General features: G+C 43.3%; 1 long non-coding RNA gene across 2 annotated transcripts in view; it reads left to right on the forward strand.

The window, feature by feature from the left end:
* The window catches only part of LOC110364572 (uncharacterized), a 58,722-nt gene that overhangs the window by 28,383 nt on the left and 12,151 nt on the right, over positions 1-18,188 (forward strand). For both annotated transcript variants that reach the window (XR_010472694.1, XR_010472695.1), the window contains exon 3: positions 17,501-17,622. This is a non-coding gene — a long non-coding RNA (uncharacterized LOC110364572). The remainder of the gene's footprint in view (positions 1-17,500; positions 17,623-18,188) is intronic.

The raw sequence follows: 18,188 nt of genomic DNA on the forward strand, positions 1-18,188 counted from the left end.
CTGCCTGTGGAATCTCTGAACTCTTTAGTAAATGGAAATTTGAAGGTTCTCTCATGTATCTGATGAGTTCAAACATCTCTGTCCCCCCCACCTCCCCTTCTACCAATACCGAACTGTGGGTAAAAGAATTCAAAATAATCATTTCTATTTTGCGGTATTTGTTTAGATCAGGGGAGCCATGGCTCTTCAGCTGAAGCAATGGTTTATAAAATAAAACAAAACTGATTCTTTGAAATTCTTACATTTAATACATGTTTGTTCTAATTTCAACTGGATAACTAATTTTTTTTTTATTGTGCTAATGGGCTGTTATGCATATGTGGAAGCCATTTACTACATGCCCCAGACGGAAGCAGACTCATATTTCAACTCTAGATATTTAACACTTAATAAGGTAACCACCTGCTTTTAAAGTTATTCCAACATATTTGAATGGCCTTTACGGCTCATTGTGAATACCGGTATTATTTTTGATCTCCTGTAATGAAACAAATAACCAAACCAAATTAAGCGCTAAATAAACGTAAAAAAAAAAAAAAAAAAAAAAAAAAAAAAATCTAACCCTCTAACTCTATTTTTCAGAAATTCAAGCAACTTTAAAATAGCACCTTATAAATCACTTAGAAAGAGTTCTGTAGCTTTAAAATATTTGTTCTTCTCAACATGAGGCAGTGACACCAGGGAGTGTGTGGTGGGTGAGGGCAGGTGCCGGGCTCCGATCGCCGCCCAGCACCGCCTGGTCTCTTCAATGCTGCCCAAAGCCGTCTGGAACATTCCTCTCGAAACCTCAAACCAGTAGAAATGAATCTGTGCATCTGTTCCACTTTGCCCGCAAATTTTGTCATGGCTCATGAACCTGCATCTGGGGAGTGTAAAGTACAAGCCAGGAACTGGCGGGAGGTGTTGCAGATGTGGCTGAAAGCCATGGACTGACTCCTCACTTTGGACCTGGCTGCTCAGGACTTCAAACAGCTCCAGGAGTCATCTCATTTCCAAGGGCTGGTGTTGTTGCAGGGACAGAATCAGAACTCTATGGTGGTTTGTGTGGGGGAAGTGTTACCTTAATACAGCATTTCCCATTCTTCCAGTTTCCCACAATGTCAGGGACTGGAAGGGACCTCAAAAGCTCATCCAGTGCAATCCCCCCGCCAGAGCAGAAACACCCAGATGAGGTTACACAGGAAGGTGTCCAGGCGGGTTGGAATGTCTGCAGAGAAGGAGACTCCACAACCTCCCTGGGCAGCCTGGGCCAGGCTCTGGCACCATCACTGAGAAGAAGTTTCTTCTCAAATTTAAGTGGAGCCTTCTGTGTTCCACTTTGTACCCATTGCCCCTTGTCCTGTCATTGGTTGTCACCGAGAAGAGCCTGGCTCCATCCTCCTGACACTCAGCCTTTCCATATTGATAACCATGAATGAGGTCACCCCTCAGTCTCCTCCAAGCTAGAGAGCCCCAGCTCCCTCAGCCTTTCCTCAAATGTGAGATGCTCCACTCCCTTCAGCATCTTCATGGCTCTGCACTGGACTCTCTCCAGCAGTGCACTCTATTCCCTCATTCAAGTCATTGATGAATATATTGAATGGTACTGCTGTTTGATTTTGACCATGAGTACACAGGACAAGAAACATGATTAATACTGTATTATCAGGCTTCGAGATGCCACCCATTGCCGCGCAGTGCCAGCGAGGCTGGGGACGCTGAGGGAAGTTCTCCCTCTGGGAACAGCCACCCAGCTCTGCAGGGAGCAGTGGGCTGTCTTTTAGACCATTTCTATTTAGGCCATTTTGGTCTCTTAAAAATAACAGTGAGAACTTAAGCGAGTACTTCATGGTGAGCCAGTGTGATAGCAAGGAAACAATCTGCCTGGGGTCACTGTGGGTAGGTGCTCTGCAGCCTATGGTACCAGCTGGTGTCCTAGTGATAGGACGGGAGGAAACAGCCTCAAGTTGTGCCAGGGGAGGTTTAGATTGGATATTAGGAAGAAGTGCTTCCTGGAAAGGGTGTTGTTGGGCATTGGAAAAGGCTGCCCAGGGCAGTGGTGGAGTCACCATTCCTGGAGAGGTTTAAAAGACGTTTAGATGAGGTTCTTAGGGACATGGTTTAGTGCCAGAGTTAGGTTCTGGTTAGACTCGATGATTCTGAGGGTCTCTTCCAACTGAAATGATTCTATGATTCCAGGTTTCTTGTTGCTGACGCTTGAAGTCCAAATGGACTCCAGTGCCATAGGCAGATGGGAAGCGAGGAAGGCATTTGTTCTTGAGGCCAGGTCATCACATGGATGTAGCGCAGACTGTTGGCTTCTCAGGGATGGTAAATAGCATTTCTCACAGATGTTGTTCTATGAGAGCATAGTATCAATAAGGAGACAAGAAAGCTTCCAGAACGCGGATTCTCTTGATAATCTGTGAGCATGTGAACTCACTGCGAGGGAACCGCAGCGCTCCTTGGAGCGTTTCCCTCTGCCCACAAGCCCTGTCCTGCTGAGCCTCCGCTCCAGCCAGCTCCTGCTCTTCCACGTGCTAATCTTGGCGAGACACTGGGACAACTGACTGTCTGTTGTATTATCCTGGGCTGTAAACAACAGACGTGTGTCTGTGTCTACAATGTGTCATCTACAAGAACTTAAATCCAAACAGTGGCGTGAGCGCCTGTGCACCGTTGGGAGCATTTTTGTAGCGTGTTAGGCATGCTAGGGGGACAAAGGATGGTCAGTGTGCCAAATATCCCGAGCGTAGATGAGGCTTAGACATGTGTGTTGGACAAAAGCAGAGCAACAGTGGCAGAAGTACTTAGGAAAGCAGCTTGAGTCGTTTCGGCCACTAGTTTCTTTCTTTCAATGCAGATAAGTGAAGAGAATAGTGTTTTTTAAGAGAATGGTTCCCCTTTGAGGGAGCTGGGGAATGTCAGGGGGCATTGACGACGTTAGCAGGAAAAGACTTTTGCTGCTTTGTGCTCTTCTTTTGTTTAAACTTGCACTTTTTGTATAAATCTCAGGATTTTTGTGATGTTGGAACTTGTTATCCACCTCTGGAGTGAACCAGGGCTTTTCTGCAGCAGATGAGTTATGTCAACTCATGGGTTATCTTTAGCCTTTTTGCCCTTAAAATGAAAAAGATTGAAATCTATGTTTTGTACAACAGACATTATGAAAACAAGGAGCAAACTTGGTTCTCTTCCTGGGTTTTGGAAGAAACCTGATATGTATTAACTAGGAGTTTATTTCACTGCTGTGCCTTTCTTTAACTGTCTTTAAAATGGGAATAACAATACTGGCCATGTTATATCAGGTGTTGTAGAATGCGTGGGACAAACGAGCCAGGGAATGAGTCAGAAGCCGACTGAATCTGACAAAATCCCAACTGTATGAGGATCTGTCATCCTCTTTCATTCCCAATGCCAACTCCATGCAGACTAGTTTGAAATTCTGTTTTAATTAGGAATATGTACTTTGTAACAAACTAGCAATGGGCTAAACACATCTTCACCAGTAAGAACATTTTTCTTGTAAGGGCAAAGAATGTACAGATTCTGTAGCATTAGCTGTTGCTTATTTTATTTTTAAACAACTCGTCCTCATCTGTATTAGGGAGCAAATTATATTGAGCAGCTTGACAGTTTACATATTTTCTGTATATTCATCTTTCTAGAGAAGTCATAGCTTGAGCTTTTAAAGCAAGAGCATGTGATGTGTAGTTACAGTCTTTAATACTAAGTGGTTATCATCCCCCTCTTTCTTTTGTGGGTCACGCAGAAAACTCAAAGCAAATCCCATGTTGGGCAGTGTGAAGTTTTGTGCGGGCTGAGCGAGCAGCGGCGTGATCTCCTGTTGATAAAGCACCGAGCAAAACAGGTGAACTGCGGTGCTGCTATTTGCCTTTGCTCACTGGCAAGATTCCTCACAAACCATCCAAAAAGCCCTTGAATACAGTCGCTTGAAGGGATGTGATGCACCCAGAGATATACATTACATACATTATGCCTCGCTGCTTCCTCTGCCGTGTCTTCCTCTGTGTTCTGTGAACGCCGTAGGAGAGAACCCCAAGTGATGTGCTGCGAATGCTGCGTGTGCCTTGGGGCAGGAATGCTGACACAAACAGAAAGGAGATAACTTGGAAATTCTATTGCTCCGTTTATGTTATTATTGTAGTTAATGGTCTGTCAGCATTTCCATTATAAATCCCTATTTTCAGGGTTTTATAACTCAGCCGTAAAAATTCTCTCCAGGCTGAATTTGGCATGTGTGTTTTCAGCCTGAGAGCACATGTGTTGGGTTTTTTTTAACAAGTTTTCTTTTTTAAAAAAATAGAACTGCATTCACAATTTTTAAGATATAGAATTGCCAAAAACAAACCGAAAAAAAAGGCAACAAAAAATAGGTGATTGGTTACAGATGCTTTCTTTGCACTCACATAACTCAAAAATTGCTGAGTTATTTCAGCTGTAATTGTGGGTATGTGTAAGGTTAAAATGGTGGATTTAGTACTATTCCTTTCTTTATGGTGTTGGTATTTGACAAGCAAATAGAAAACAGACCCCGATACTGTATACACTCACATATAAGCTGACCCGTGTGTAAACTGACCTCCCAAGCCCCACACTCCCCCTGTCTAGGCCAGATTGTTTCAATGTCAGCAAGGGGTGGGGATGCAGGGAGCGGGGGACAAAATGTTCAATTTTGGTGCATTTCTCTTCCTTTATTCCATTGCTTCCAATAGGCCCGTGCTGATCTGCAGCCGCAGAATCCACATCGACCAGGTGGTGTTATTAATAAAAAGCTACAATAGACACATGTTCCCACACATTCTGAGTCTCAGCTTTGTCCATCTTGTTTACAGAGGGACTGCCCTCTGTCTGCAACTCACTGCAGAGAAGTTTACACAAAGATGAGTGTAAACCACATGTTTTACGCTGAAAAGAAAAGAAACAAGGGGGAAGACCAAGGGATTATGTCTGAATTCTTTACTGTCTGCACACACAGACTTCTCCTCATCTCCCCACAATACCTGTGATTCTCCAGTCGCCCTCATTCACCGGTGCTAGAACAGAAAGGGGTGACCAGCATCCAGAGAAATTTTATTTTCTCACTTCCCCAAATTAATTTGCTTCTAAATGAAATGATTGCCTCAAGAGCTGACTCCAATAAAGTCCATAGATATTTTTATTTTACTTATTTTTGCACAGAGTGCTCTCTGCATAATGTTTTATTGCGCATAAGATCAGAACATGGCATGTCCTCCCAAGAATGACCAGTTTATTTCACACTTAAAGAAAGTAGGCAAGAAACGGCAGCAATCCTTTGCCATAGCGATTCCTGCTGTTACTGTACTTTGGCATTGTATAAACATCGATGTCTATAAAAGTGATTGTGGAATTGTATAATCTGCTTTGATTTTTTTGCGTCTTATCAGATATATATTTTTGTAAGTATCCAATTCTTTAAATTTTTGCTATCCATACTGAATTTTTTCCACGATGCTTTTAACAACCTGTGATATATAACATCCCATCATATCTTAAACATTCCTTTACATCAGTATGAAAGGTCATGTACTTGGGCTGTTTTTCATTTCATGAACATCTGGGCTTATGAGATTAACAGAACAGTATACCATTGCCTTCTTTTTGGTCTCTTTTATTAATAACTTGTGAATAACACTTGTCTTCTACCATGTGGATTATACTTCTGTTGGGGCAATTTCCTCACTATGATAATGGCTGCTGGTTAACCCCTTACAGCCGCTGCTGTTACCAGCTCAAATGCATTTCTTTATATGTTGGAGTGGATAGTCCTGTATGTTTTCATGGGGTGGGAACAGTTCATTTGCCTAAACCTGGGCACCTATCACCATCTGACATGTTGTAAGGTGTCACAGGTCTCCTCTGAATCCTTAGTCGCATCTTGTTGTGCAGATGTCTCAGATTCTGTAAGGTATTTTCAGTGTCGTTAGGTGCCTATGTTTCTATTAGAAACTTATTTCCGTGTTTGTGGTGAGCACAGTCAGGAATTGGGGTCCTCCCACAGTGCAATGTAGGGTTGGTAAAACCATGGGACAGGGACAAGAGTTGTTCAAAATGTGTGCCAATTAAGGCTTTAGCTGGGCATGCGATGGTTTTATATTCTGCATAGACCACACAGGTCCCTTTGTTGCAGCCAGCCATACGGGACATGAAAGCTGCTCTATAACCACCTAAAAGGCTAGAGTGTACTATCAGCAAGTTTGCTGATGACACCAAGCTGGGAGGGGTGGCTGACACACCAGAAGGCTGTGCTGCCATCAGAGACCTGGACAGGCTGGAGAGTTGGGTGGGGAATAACCTGATGAAATTTAACAAGGGCAAGTGTAGAGTCCTGCATCTGGGCAGGAACAACCCCAGGTTCCAGTATAGGTTGGGAAATTACATATTAGAGAGCAGTGTAGGGGAAAGGGACCTGGGGGTCCTGGGGACAGCAGGATGACCATGAGCCAGCACTGTGCCCTTGTGGCCAGGAAGGCAAATGGTACCTGGGGTGGGTTAGAAGGGGGTGGTCAGTAGGTCAGAGAGGTTCTCCTGCCCCTCTGCTCTGCCCTGGGGAGACCACACCTGGAATATTGTGTCCAGTTGTGGCCCCTCAGTTCCAGAAGGACAGGGAACTGCTGGAGAGTGTCCAGCGTAGGGCAATGAAGATGATTAAGGGAGTGGAGCATCTCCCTTATGAAGAAAGGCTGAGGGAGCTGGGTCTCTAGTTTGGAGAAGAGGAGACTAAGGGGGGACCTTATTAATGTTTATAAATATATAAAGGGTGAGTGCCATGAGGATGGAGCCAGGCTCTTCTCGGTGGCAAACAATGATAGGACAAGGGGTAATGGGATCAAGCTGGAACACAAGAGGTTCCGCTTAAATTTGAGAAGAAACTTGTTTGGGGTGAGGGTGGCAGAGCCTGGCCCAGGCTGCCCAGGGAGGTTGTGGAGTCTCCTTCTCTGCAGACATTCCAACCCGCCTGGACATGTTCCTGTGTGACCTCACCTAGGCGTTCCTGCTCCAGCAGGGGGATTGGACTAGATGATCTTTTGAGGTCCCTTCCAATCCCAAACATACTGTGATATTGTGAAGGCTAAAAGTAGCTTTTTTATGCATAGATATGTGATCATTTTCAAGTTGTGGAAGAGCTAACAGCGACTTTTTGTGTTGTTCCCTAGCAATGGTGTCAGCCTCTCATTGCCTGCTGTGGAAGGTGTGAGAAAACGGGTTGTAAAGCTCTCACTGCTGTGGGAGTGAGTGACCCTCATCCAGAGATTCGGATGGGTGGTTTGACAGGAGAAGGGCTGGGGCAGAGCTACCATCTCCATGCCTTTGGTTGTGTAACATGTGAGGGACTTTGAAGAAATTCCTACTTCCCATCTGTGTCGGGCCAAGTGTTTTCTTTTCCCTCCGTAACCTATACAGCAGACTTTTAGATAGTCTCTTACATATACCATCTTATACTCTTGCTGTCATCACTATCCGTGTTTCCTCTGTGCAGCTGTTTTCATCTTTACAAACAAACACGCTTTTAGGTCTTAGTCTGCAAGTAGGTCCTATTTGGAGCATTTGTCTTGTGGGAAAGGCACTTATTTTATGTCGGGCAGTAACAACACTCAGTGGCCTCATTGTTTGTGATCTCCTGCATTTCCTCCTGCTTCAGTTCAGTCAGAACTTGGGCAAACTTGTAGAGGATGCATAGCAATTATTTGCACAGAAAACTCATGTGGGGGAAAGTTTCAATAATTGCAGCTGTCTTTTAATGGAGTTTAACTGTCAGAAGTGTGGAGGAGTTGGTTCTACACCTGCGGACAGACACATTAAACAGAGAACTAGAGACTTGGAGATTAAAAGTCTTGATAGTAGGTCACCAATCTTTTAAGCCCTTATTTGTTCTTCTTTGTGCATTTATTGTGTGTTTTGCCTACTGTGTTGTATCTACCATAGCAATTTCATGGGTTTTGGCCACAAGATGGCATCTGATTTCATAATCTTCTTTTAAAATATCACTTTTTTGTTTTTTTTTCTGTCTTGATGGAGTAACGCCCAGTTTTCTAGCAGCAAATTGTAACCTACTTTCCTTCTGCCTTAGGGAATACCTTCAGGAGCAAATGCAGTATGATTTTCCACGGCATTCTTGGTTTCTAATAGCTGGAACCGTCAGCAGAGGTGACGGGCTCGGTGACACTTGCTGTGAATCCTCTGCTGTGCAACCCCCATTCTCAACCCTTCCAGGGTGTAACTGCTGCCTCTGTTGTGATTGTTGCCTGGTAAATGAGAACTGACACAAAAGTTTCAGCTCATTTCTCTTGTGAAGTGATCCAAAAAGTCCCTTGAAGTTGTTAGAAAAACTCTCATTGGCATAAAGGAAACTTTTAACCTGGCCTCTGCTTACAAGTTTTAATTCCAGCTAAGCTTCTGAAAGTTACAGCTAGTGTGTTTGCTCCTTTCTGCTTCAGGGCATCTCCCATGTCCATGTATTTGGGGAAGGAGGAGCAGTCAAGTTTGAAGGACAAGCCGGCGATCGAGCAGACGCTTCTCTGGGCAGGCTGGGAATTCTGCCTGTGCAATTGCGGGAGAAATGAGTGACTGTGATTTATCGGGGGATCGGCCCTACAGCTAACCCAACAACAGTCGGTTCTCAGAAGCTTCTAGAACAGAAGGTGGATCTTAATTTGCAAAGGGAGAACTAAATTATTAAAAAATTATTCAAATCAGTTTGGCTTAACTGTGCAGATGACGTGCTGCTTGGGAACTACTGAATGATGTGAAATAAGGCAATTCACCTTTTTTGAAGTAACTTTAGCAAGTAACATAATTGTGAATTGCTACAGAATATTTTATCACAGGAGACCTTCCACCAACTTAAGAAAGCAAAAAGTGAAGATTATTTGAAGAGCTTAGACAGATTCATAGAGTTCAGGTGCAACCCTGGCCCAGAAACCCCATGTCCCTTTGATTACTGGAAACCGGTGGAGTTCAGTCAGATGAAACGTACAGTATTTGGCCTGAGTCTGATATTCCTCCTTCAATATCTGCTACTGTCCCTCTTCTCCTCCTCCCAGAGACCAGGCTAAACCTAGTAGGTGTTAGTTCTGACCCAGAGGGCATTTTCTAAGCTGTTTCTTCTGTGCTTAAATGCTGAGCTCCTTATCTTTGATTTTAATTGATGTTTTTGGAAGCATGTGTGTAAAAACACTCTTCCATTCATAGTCACATAGACCATATCCTCTGCACTGGACAGTGACAGAAATAATTTCCTCTCTGTTTTGCAACGAATTATTGAAATAGTAACTGTAGCACCTGCGTTCCTTGACTCATCAAACAAAACAATACCAGAAGGTGCCAAATGCACTTTAATTTTTTTAAATAACAATCCCGTAGGATTGTTCCAATCCACCAGGAAGGGCTGTAGAGACTCTTCCCAGATTAAAGGCCACGGGGTAGGAACCTTGGTCAGCCGGGGTGGCAGAGGAGGTACAGGTGGTAATGGGCAAGGAGGCAGGGACCAGTGCACAGGGAATGTGAGACTGTAGACACCAAATAGTTCAGCATCCTTGTTACTGCTGAACTCATGGATCAAGAAAAAGGGTAGATTTACCTCTGTAGTATGGTCATCCTGGACGAAATGTAGATGAAGCAGTAGATGCTCACAAAAGAGAGGCCAGCAGCAGGCAACGTGATAAAGGCTGGAGCAGCAAAAAGATTTTTAAATAAGAAGTTCAGCAAAGAGTGGAACAGTTGACCATGGTCTCTGTGTGGATGTGTTTCATGGTTAGATGTTCTGATTGAAGCTTTTCTGTCTTTGGGGCAGACCCAAAGGCTCTTTGCTCTGGGAGTTCCTGATCGCTGCTGAGGGCTGAGCTCGGCACACGGGGTTTCCATCAGTGTGGGATGCACCGCTGGCCTTCCTCTACTATAATATAATGGAGGAGAGGTACCTGCTTTTAAAAATTTAAAAGTCTTTAATTTATCTGAAGCCTCTACCGCTCAGTCCAGTCACATATGGCTGAAATTGGCAAGTGGGGATGTTTGTGGAGGGGACAGACAAACAGACACTGCATGATCTGGGCTAAACCCTCTGTTTTTCAGATTGGGTTTTAATACAAGCTCTGTTAACTTTCTTAAGTGGCTCTTTCTGTAGATACTTACCCTAACACCTCAGAGACTTGTCTTTACACCTACAAAATTCCTTGGAGGCAAGGAAGGGTTACTCTCTTATTTTTCACTTGAACAACTGGAACACAAAGGAATCTTGACCAAGATGACAAAGCTATTTAAACATCTAATTCCTAATAGGAACTTACGGCTCTGTAAAAATAGTCCCCTGAGTGACCTGGATGCAAGAAGTTTGCCCAAGACGATGCTGAAATGGTGTCACAGAGCAGTGAGGCTTGACTTGCCACCACCCGATTTCACTCTGTTCAACAGGCTACAAAGATGCTGAGGGGTCTGGAGCATCTTTCTGATGAGGAGACACTGAGAGAGCTGGGGCTGTTCAGCTGGAGAAGAGGAGCTCAGAAGGATCTGATCAATGTGATCAATATCTCAGGGATGGGTGTCAGAGGATGGACCAGACTCAGTGGTGCCCAGTGACAGGATGAGGGGCAACGGGCACAGACTGAAACACAGGAGGGTCCATCTGAACATGAGGAGAAACTTGTTTGCTGTGAGGTGCAAGAGCCTGGCCCAGGCTGCCCAGAGCGGGTGTGGAGTCTCCTTCTCTGAGACATTCAAACCCCCTGGACCCACCTGTGTGATCTGCTCTGTGACCCTGCGGGAGCAGGGGGGTTGGACTGGGGGATCTACAGAGGTCCCTTCAACCCCAACCACTCTGTGGTTCCTCTGGATGGAGACAGATGCTGTGCTGGGGCAGGGGCTTAGTGCCACCCCAGCTGTATCGACACTGCTGCTCCTGTGAGCCCTGTTTCAGACTAAAGGAGTAGGGCTAGTTTAAGTGATGCAAACAGCAGGCTTTCACTGATTTTGTGTGTGATACAGTGCTTCCAGGAACAATTTTCCTCGGAAACTAACAGGGCTGAAGGCTGTCCCATTTTCCACAGGTATTGCTGGATCCGGGAGAGGATGTTTGTAGTGTAAGTAACTTTACACATTTCCATTCAGCCTGAACACTCTGTGGTTGGAGAGTCCAAAAAAAGCTGCTGTTAGCAGAATTTGCTCCTGTGCTGAGGCTTTGCTTGAGGAACTCAGTGGCGTGTATCGGTGAAGTGTGCTTCAGGTAATTATTTGCCTCTTGGTACACCTGACAGTATGAAAGCTCTGTTTTCCGTGAATGTTGAAGAGCAGATTTTCAAACAGCACACACCTAGTCTAGAGCATATTCCAGCTAACAATTTAGTTTTGAAAAGTACTGATTCCGTTACTGATTCTCTGTCTATTTTTTGGTATGGAGATGTTTCAAACTCTTCCACTCGAGGTCTGAAGGAAAAAGCTTATTGCAACAGTAAGGAGCTAAGGACAGCTATCCAACGACACCTCCATTTCCAGCTTTTCACATCTGGTTAAGTGCATTATGACATTTTTGCTTTTACGTACGAATCATTAGTTATTGGCTGTGACCAGGAGGAAAAAGAGACAGCAATTTTCTTGTGCTTTTCCATATTCCTATATAGAAAGGGGGTAATATTTTTTAAATATGCTGAGTGCTTCTGTTGCATCTCTTGTCTAAGTACCTTCAAGTTCTCTGCAAATAGTGATCAAATCAGTTGTATGTTGCATGACGAGACAATTATTATAAAAGAATAAGGGGGAGTGTGAGATCACCTTCCATTTCTTTTACGAATCCAGAGACAAGCACATTTTCCTTTCCTGCTGAGCAATGAGAAATTCTTGTTTTATTCTGATCAGCTTCAAAAGCGAAGTGGAACTACGGTTTATCTATAGTCCTGTTTTTCTGTTAATGTGCTCAAAGTGGGTTTTATTTGGCAATTATGCTTTTTTCAGCAGAACTGGAGTCTTCAAACAGCCTTTCCCCATCTAAGCAGGATAGTAAGTGGAAAAGGAGGTTGTTCCTCTATTAATCTCCTGCATGGCTCAGTAGAAGCTCTGTCAGTCTCTTGTGTGACTCCTCTACATCAAATAGGAAAAACTTTTATACCTTCTAGTTCTCACTTCTGTACTTCAGTCCCAGTCCCAGATTTCCTTTTCTGTCAGCTGCTGCCTTTGTTCCCTTTGATGAACGGTTGTGTGACCCAGTGAGATTTGAGCTGCATATTTGTGCTTTGTTGTCTCACCTGCTCTTGTTTTGACAGCTCAGAATGGGCGAACGAGGCAGACCAGAAGCTTTCTGGAAAGGCTCAAACTTCAGAAACCTGCAGTGCAGCCCGGCAGTGGTACAGCGACCGCTGAGCTGCTCGGCAAGGCCACATGTCCCTGGGGGCTGAGGGATTGCTGGGCACTCTGAAGGGACACTAAGGTACAGCAACCCTGTCTGTGTGTCCAACAGGCTCCCTGGGCCTCCGACACTTTCTGCCTCCAGCATGCCTAGTGACATCCACTCCAAACAAGCTTCTGCAGAAACCTGTAGGTTTTGTGAAGGCAGCAAATCTTATTCCTTCTATAAGGAAAACAAAAGGCATTTTGGGGTGTTGGAGGGGAGTTTAATACATACGTTAAAACACTGCGTCTCAGTAATGTTAGTTGTGAGTCAGTTCAAGGGATACTGGCTGGTTGGCACTATTTCTAGAAGGAGCATTTTCCACTGAGCCTGTGATTCCATAGCAGTTTAAGCCAAAAAAATCGGTGTACTATTGCTACCCCTAGCCTCTACTCGCACATTCCCCCTCCTGTCTCCTCCCCTCTCCTTTCTGTGCACATTCAGCGTGGATGAGGCTGTTCCCTGTGTGCTGGGCTTTGCAGGCTGGAATGGCAGAGATGCTGCATTTCTCTAACACCCAAGAAACAGTCTTACCACCTGGCAAAAAAATTCTGGGAACTTGTGGCCTGCCTGAATCAAATAAATGGGTAGTCTAAGATGGAAAGTGGGGAAGATACTATCGAGTATTTTTACTAGTTCTACCATTAATTTACACTCTTTCTGACCTTTGGCAAAACAATTGAATTTGTGGATGTCCGAACTCTACAATGGAGTTATCAATACATTTGATCCTGTAGGAAACTGGCACGGTGCTGCTCTGTGTGTGCCGAGACGTTTGAGATCCTTGGACAGAAAGTTCTCCACCCATCTGAATTGCTATAATTATGACTTTGTTAGTTGCGTATTTGTAAACACGGGGCAAGAAGTCTGGGGAAATACCATAAATCAAAAACTCTGGAAAAACATGAAAAAGAATATTGAGTTCCTCTTACTCTGAAGTTTGTAAATCTCAGAGTCCATATTAGGAAAAAATATTCTGCTGCATTATGTCACTTTTCAGACTATGGCTAGTGCCACTTTGTCCCCATGTAGAAAATACTGAGATCAGAATAAAAGATTGCTTATAATTACATCCACCTTCATTCTTTTCTTGAGGGGCAAAACAGAATGTCCCAGGGAACCCAGAGCATTAGCGTGTCTGTGCTCTGCTGCACAAGGTTAGTTCAAAACTGAAAATCTGTGAGGTTCAGTATAGAACAATAAACTGATAAGAGGAGCCCAGGCCAAGCACTGCTGGTCCCAGCTGTTGGAGTTTATCAGGGACTAAACTCCAGACTTGGCTCTGTGACCCTCATGAGAGAAGTCGAACAGGTTACCAGTAATGAAAACACTCAGAAAAATTGGTATTGTTTCACATTTTAATGTTTATGTTCTTGCACATGGGCGATCAGGGAGTTTCCATCGGCAGCACTGCTGGAAGAGCAGGTTGACAAAGAGCTGAGTATTATCCTGAGGATAAATGAGTTAACCCATCACCGCAAACACTGTGCTGGCGGATTTTAGTGCAATTAGCTCCACAAATACCAAGACATGCAGTCTGCAACCAGACTAAAAGGTCTCCTAAACAATTAGGGGACCACGGCCCCATGGACCCCTGTCATGCACATTAATGTCACTGCCCTTAGCACAGGGTATGTGTGTGCTTTGATGCCAGGGGAATCCAGAGTTTGACGGCCCCATAAACCTCGTACCATTTTTGGTCCCAGCTCCCACGACTCAGTGGCATTTTATTTACTACACCTCATAACGTTTAGTCAATAAACACGTACAGGTTGGAGAGAAGGTCTAGTGTGAGCTTAATTACCTCAACTCTCTGCCTTCTCTTTTGTTATGTACATCATGGATACTTGACAGCATTAACATTCCTGGAATTGTATCTGCCATCCTTTGTAAAAGGATTGAATACTACGCATTAGTTCGGGCTCGTGGGGCATTTGTGTCTCCAACAACAGCTTAATTATGGACATTGTTTACTAATCAGTATTAAATTGACAGACTATGAGGGCTAATCTGGAGATTAACACAATAGCTTGTTTTCATTTTGTTCTTCTAGCAGTTTATTGAATGCAAGATTTAAAACAAGACCCTTTTGTGAGCCTTACCTTCCACATCACAGCTTGCGTGAGTTTAAAGATCTGGAGATTTCCTTACTGTAACTTAGAGTTTGAGCACATTTTGCTTAATATATACAAACTATCATAAAAAACCCATGTACTGGGTACTGCTGGATGTTAAAGCAATATAGGGTGTCCATCTGTAGGATCAGCAGTTCACAAATCTTCAGTCTCATTTAAGCCTTCTGTTTGTTCTGTTTTCACAAGCTGCACCGAGTATCATCACTCAAACAAATACCAACAGACCCCAAGCCCCAAGTAGTAATTTGCGTGGTGAGAAGATCTGATGTCACTGTGTGCAAAGTCATTCAGTGAAAGCTGTGGGTGCTTCTGGGACATCTGTTTTGCCCATACAAATTATTAAACTCCCTGCTAATTTTGATTTACCTGTGAGTGATTTCTGGTTTTGGCCACGAAAGCTGCCCAGAAGCTGAATGTCTGTTTGTGTAGGCAGGTTCCCATTTGATTATGAGGAATATAAGGGTTCGCTTAGGAAAGAACACCCATCATGTGAAAGAGTCTTCTGCATGTTTTGTATCTGTCCATCGTGTCTGACTGCAGCACTTGTGATTTATAGTAATGACAGTGACCTGGCGTATCATGTTCACATCTATACTCAGCTCTGATTTTTCAAATTGCTGAAAGTACCTTGGGATTTGTAGCCTGGGAAACTTTGCTTATTGATGGATTGCTTAGCTGATTAAGTAGAAATGAATGAAAACTCAGTAATCATGAGATAATCTTTTCCTATTCTCTGATTTTCTGAAAAAGTGATGTACAGTAGGAGGAGGTGGTGCTACACTGTACTTCACAGCAACAGTGACTGTGGAAAAGCGTCTCAAACAACCAGAAACAAGCGGAAAGGGCTGTCACTACCCTCTGTCCCAGACACGGCAATTTCATACGCAAGGTTTAATGACAATGTGGCACTCCAAATTACACTGTGGAGCAGCAGTTATTTTACTTGTGGCAAGACAAGGTGGCAAATATTCCTGCGCTGAAATACCCAGCAGAGTGTCTCTGAAGTCGGCGCTCTTCTGCTCCATGCACTTCGCATGCTGGAAGTAATTAGTATAAAAACCCTAATCTTTTTTTGCATCCGAGCCACGCGGTATAATCCAGTCTTTCAGAAGGATAAGTCAGTATTTCTGAGCTCACTTGGATTTAATGTAAACAATAAAGGGCTAATTCAATAAAATGGCTTTGACCCATCAAAATCTCCTTTTGGGAGCTGTACTGTAGGCTTGGAGCCCACATGGTGTGTTGTGCACGCAGAAATCTTCAGACCTGCGTGGTTTGGAGAATAGCTGACAGTGCAGATGTACCAGCCCCAAGGAGCGCCAGTTGTTAGAGGTTTTGCACCTTGCTTTTTGGGGTCATATGCATTCATTCTTAGAGAACTTGTTTGTCGAATACGATATGACAGCTTTTCCGATTTATTCACAGGCCTTAGAAAAAACAAAGGAAGAAAAGGAAAAGAAAACCAAACAGAAAGACAATTAGCTAGGACGAAAAGAGCAACTGATTTTTTTCATTCTTCAATTTTTGTGTTTAAGATTCTTCAGAGTGTAGGTTTCAGCAAACTTTGACTATTTCATCTGTCTCCAGCAAAAAAATCGCAAGAATGCTGTTAAAAATTAAGGCATCCAAAACGCATTTGTTGGCTTCTGAAAATTGAAGCTAGAGGCTTCTGAACATTTGGGCTCACAGACTCTGAAAAGTCTCTCAGAGGAGACTCTCGCATAGTGAGTTTAAGACCGTGGCAAATAGGTCGCCTTTTATTACTATGCTGCAGACTCCTTAAAACTTGTCTGTTGATCACAGGTTGAAATTCGGTAATGAAGGTAAATGACTGGTTATTGTAGCAAAGTCAAGTTTTACTTAAGTTTTACTTTTGCTCCTGGCTCCTTATTTCCTCGAAGGGTTGTTCTTTCACATAGGAGCAGCAGGCTTTTAGAAATGGATTTAGATTGGCTTCACACATGTGAATGTACATCCATAAACCATGTATTTTGACTATTGTGTGCAAAGGTTAACAACTCCGATCTCTCCATCCACCTTTTTTGCAGTTGCTCGTATTCAAGTCCTTTTTAAGCAACAGTCTTGAAAGAGTGAGCACTAGAATGTTTTCGTGGGACTCTTGGGAAGCTGATAAAGTTTGCTAGTTAATCCAATAAAGCTAAGTCTGTTGCATCAGACCACATCAGTCAGATCAGTTTACACTCTGGCTTTTAAAGCAGGTCTTTGTTTATTTTCTTAAAGAAGTACCTGCTACCTGTACATAGGCACTCAGGGCAGAAGGGACCACCCCACCGATCATCTGTTTCCAACCCCGTTTCCATAGGCCATGAGGTGTTTTCTGGAAGCTGGATTAAAGTGTTAAACTAGAACTGTATCTGGTCTTGCTTAAAGGCTAAGAAGAACAAAGTCAGCCAAATCCTGTACTAAGATGTTCCAATATTTAATAACGCTTATTACAAGGAAATTACTTTTTTATTTTAGAGTTGAATTCATCCAGCTCCAGGATTTTGTTATACTTTTGTTAGATCAAGACATTCCTGGTTGTCAAGTCTCTTCTCCATGTATTAAGCTCAATGTACTGAACTCCTTAAGCCTTACACTATAAGCTTTCCTTTTCTAGATCTCAATATTTTTTGTAACCTTACTTTGAATACTTGAGGAATAGTCAAACCTTCTTCAAAGAATGTGCATCAGAATCGACCGGCAACTCTAACAGATGTTTCATCTGTGTACAGAGGTGGTGTTGCATCTCTGCTTCCACTTCATAGACATCTTACAGTCAAATGAACTTTCTTTATGCCACAGCATCTCAGAGGTTTGTGTTTGTCCATTGCCCCTGGAATCCTTACTGCTGCCCGAGTCAATCTCCAATCCCGCTGGCAAAACCTACGTGTTATGTTTCAATATGTTTTAAAATGGCCACGTGATCCATCCATGATAATACAGTTTTTCTTTCTCTCCATTACAGACAAAGGCTTGCAAGCGGGTTATCTCCTACCCTGATGACAACTGAATGGTTGCATGTTACTGCTCACTTCATCATTTGGAAGCATTCAGTACGTTCCTGTGCGATCTCTGACAGCCTAGCAGGTAAGTGTCTTGGAAAAAACTCAAGCGCTCTCTGTTTTCTCCTTTCTTTACATAAGATGTAAACAGTGATTTTAACATTCAGGTTAATTGACTTATCCCCAAGTTTCAACCATATAGTTTATTCTTCAAGGAGAGAAGGAAAGAAAAGGAGGTCTCTGACACCTCCTTTTTACTACTTCTCCTCCTACTACAACACAGAGGTTTTTAAGCTTAGTCTCTCTCAAATCACAATACCTTAAAATGCCTTTAGACATTGTCTTCTAGGTCTAGCTGTGCCAGTTTTAGATATTATTATGCTTAGCTATTTTTGACCACTAGAATGTAAAGTTTTCTTCTTCCCCAGATTAAATCAGAGTGTGTGTCTGCAACAGTTTTAATCTCTCTGAACGAAAACTGCCTCAGTATCAGACTAACCACTGCTTTTCCTACTCCCTTCTTCCCACAAACTGTAGTAGTCATCAGACTCTTTAGTGAGGCAGCTTGAGGAAGGCAAAACCATTGAAAATTACTTTTTCTTAGAGTTAAGATGCAATCACATTCGTTTCCTTTTATAATTTAGGGAGAAA

The sequence above is a fragment of the Columba livia genome, chromosome 5 (assembly GCF_036013475.1).
Source record: "Columba livia isolate bColLiv1 breed racing homer chromosome 5, bColLiv1.pat.W.v2, whole genome shotgun sequence".
In the NCBI taxonomy this organism is placed as follows: domain Eukaryota; kingdom Metazoa; phylum Chordata; class Aves; order Columbiformes; family Columbidae; genus Columba; species Columba livia.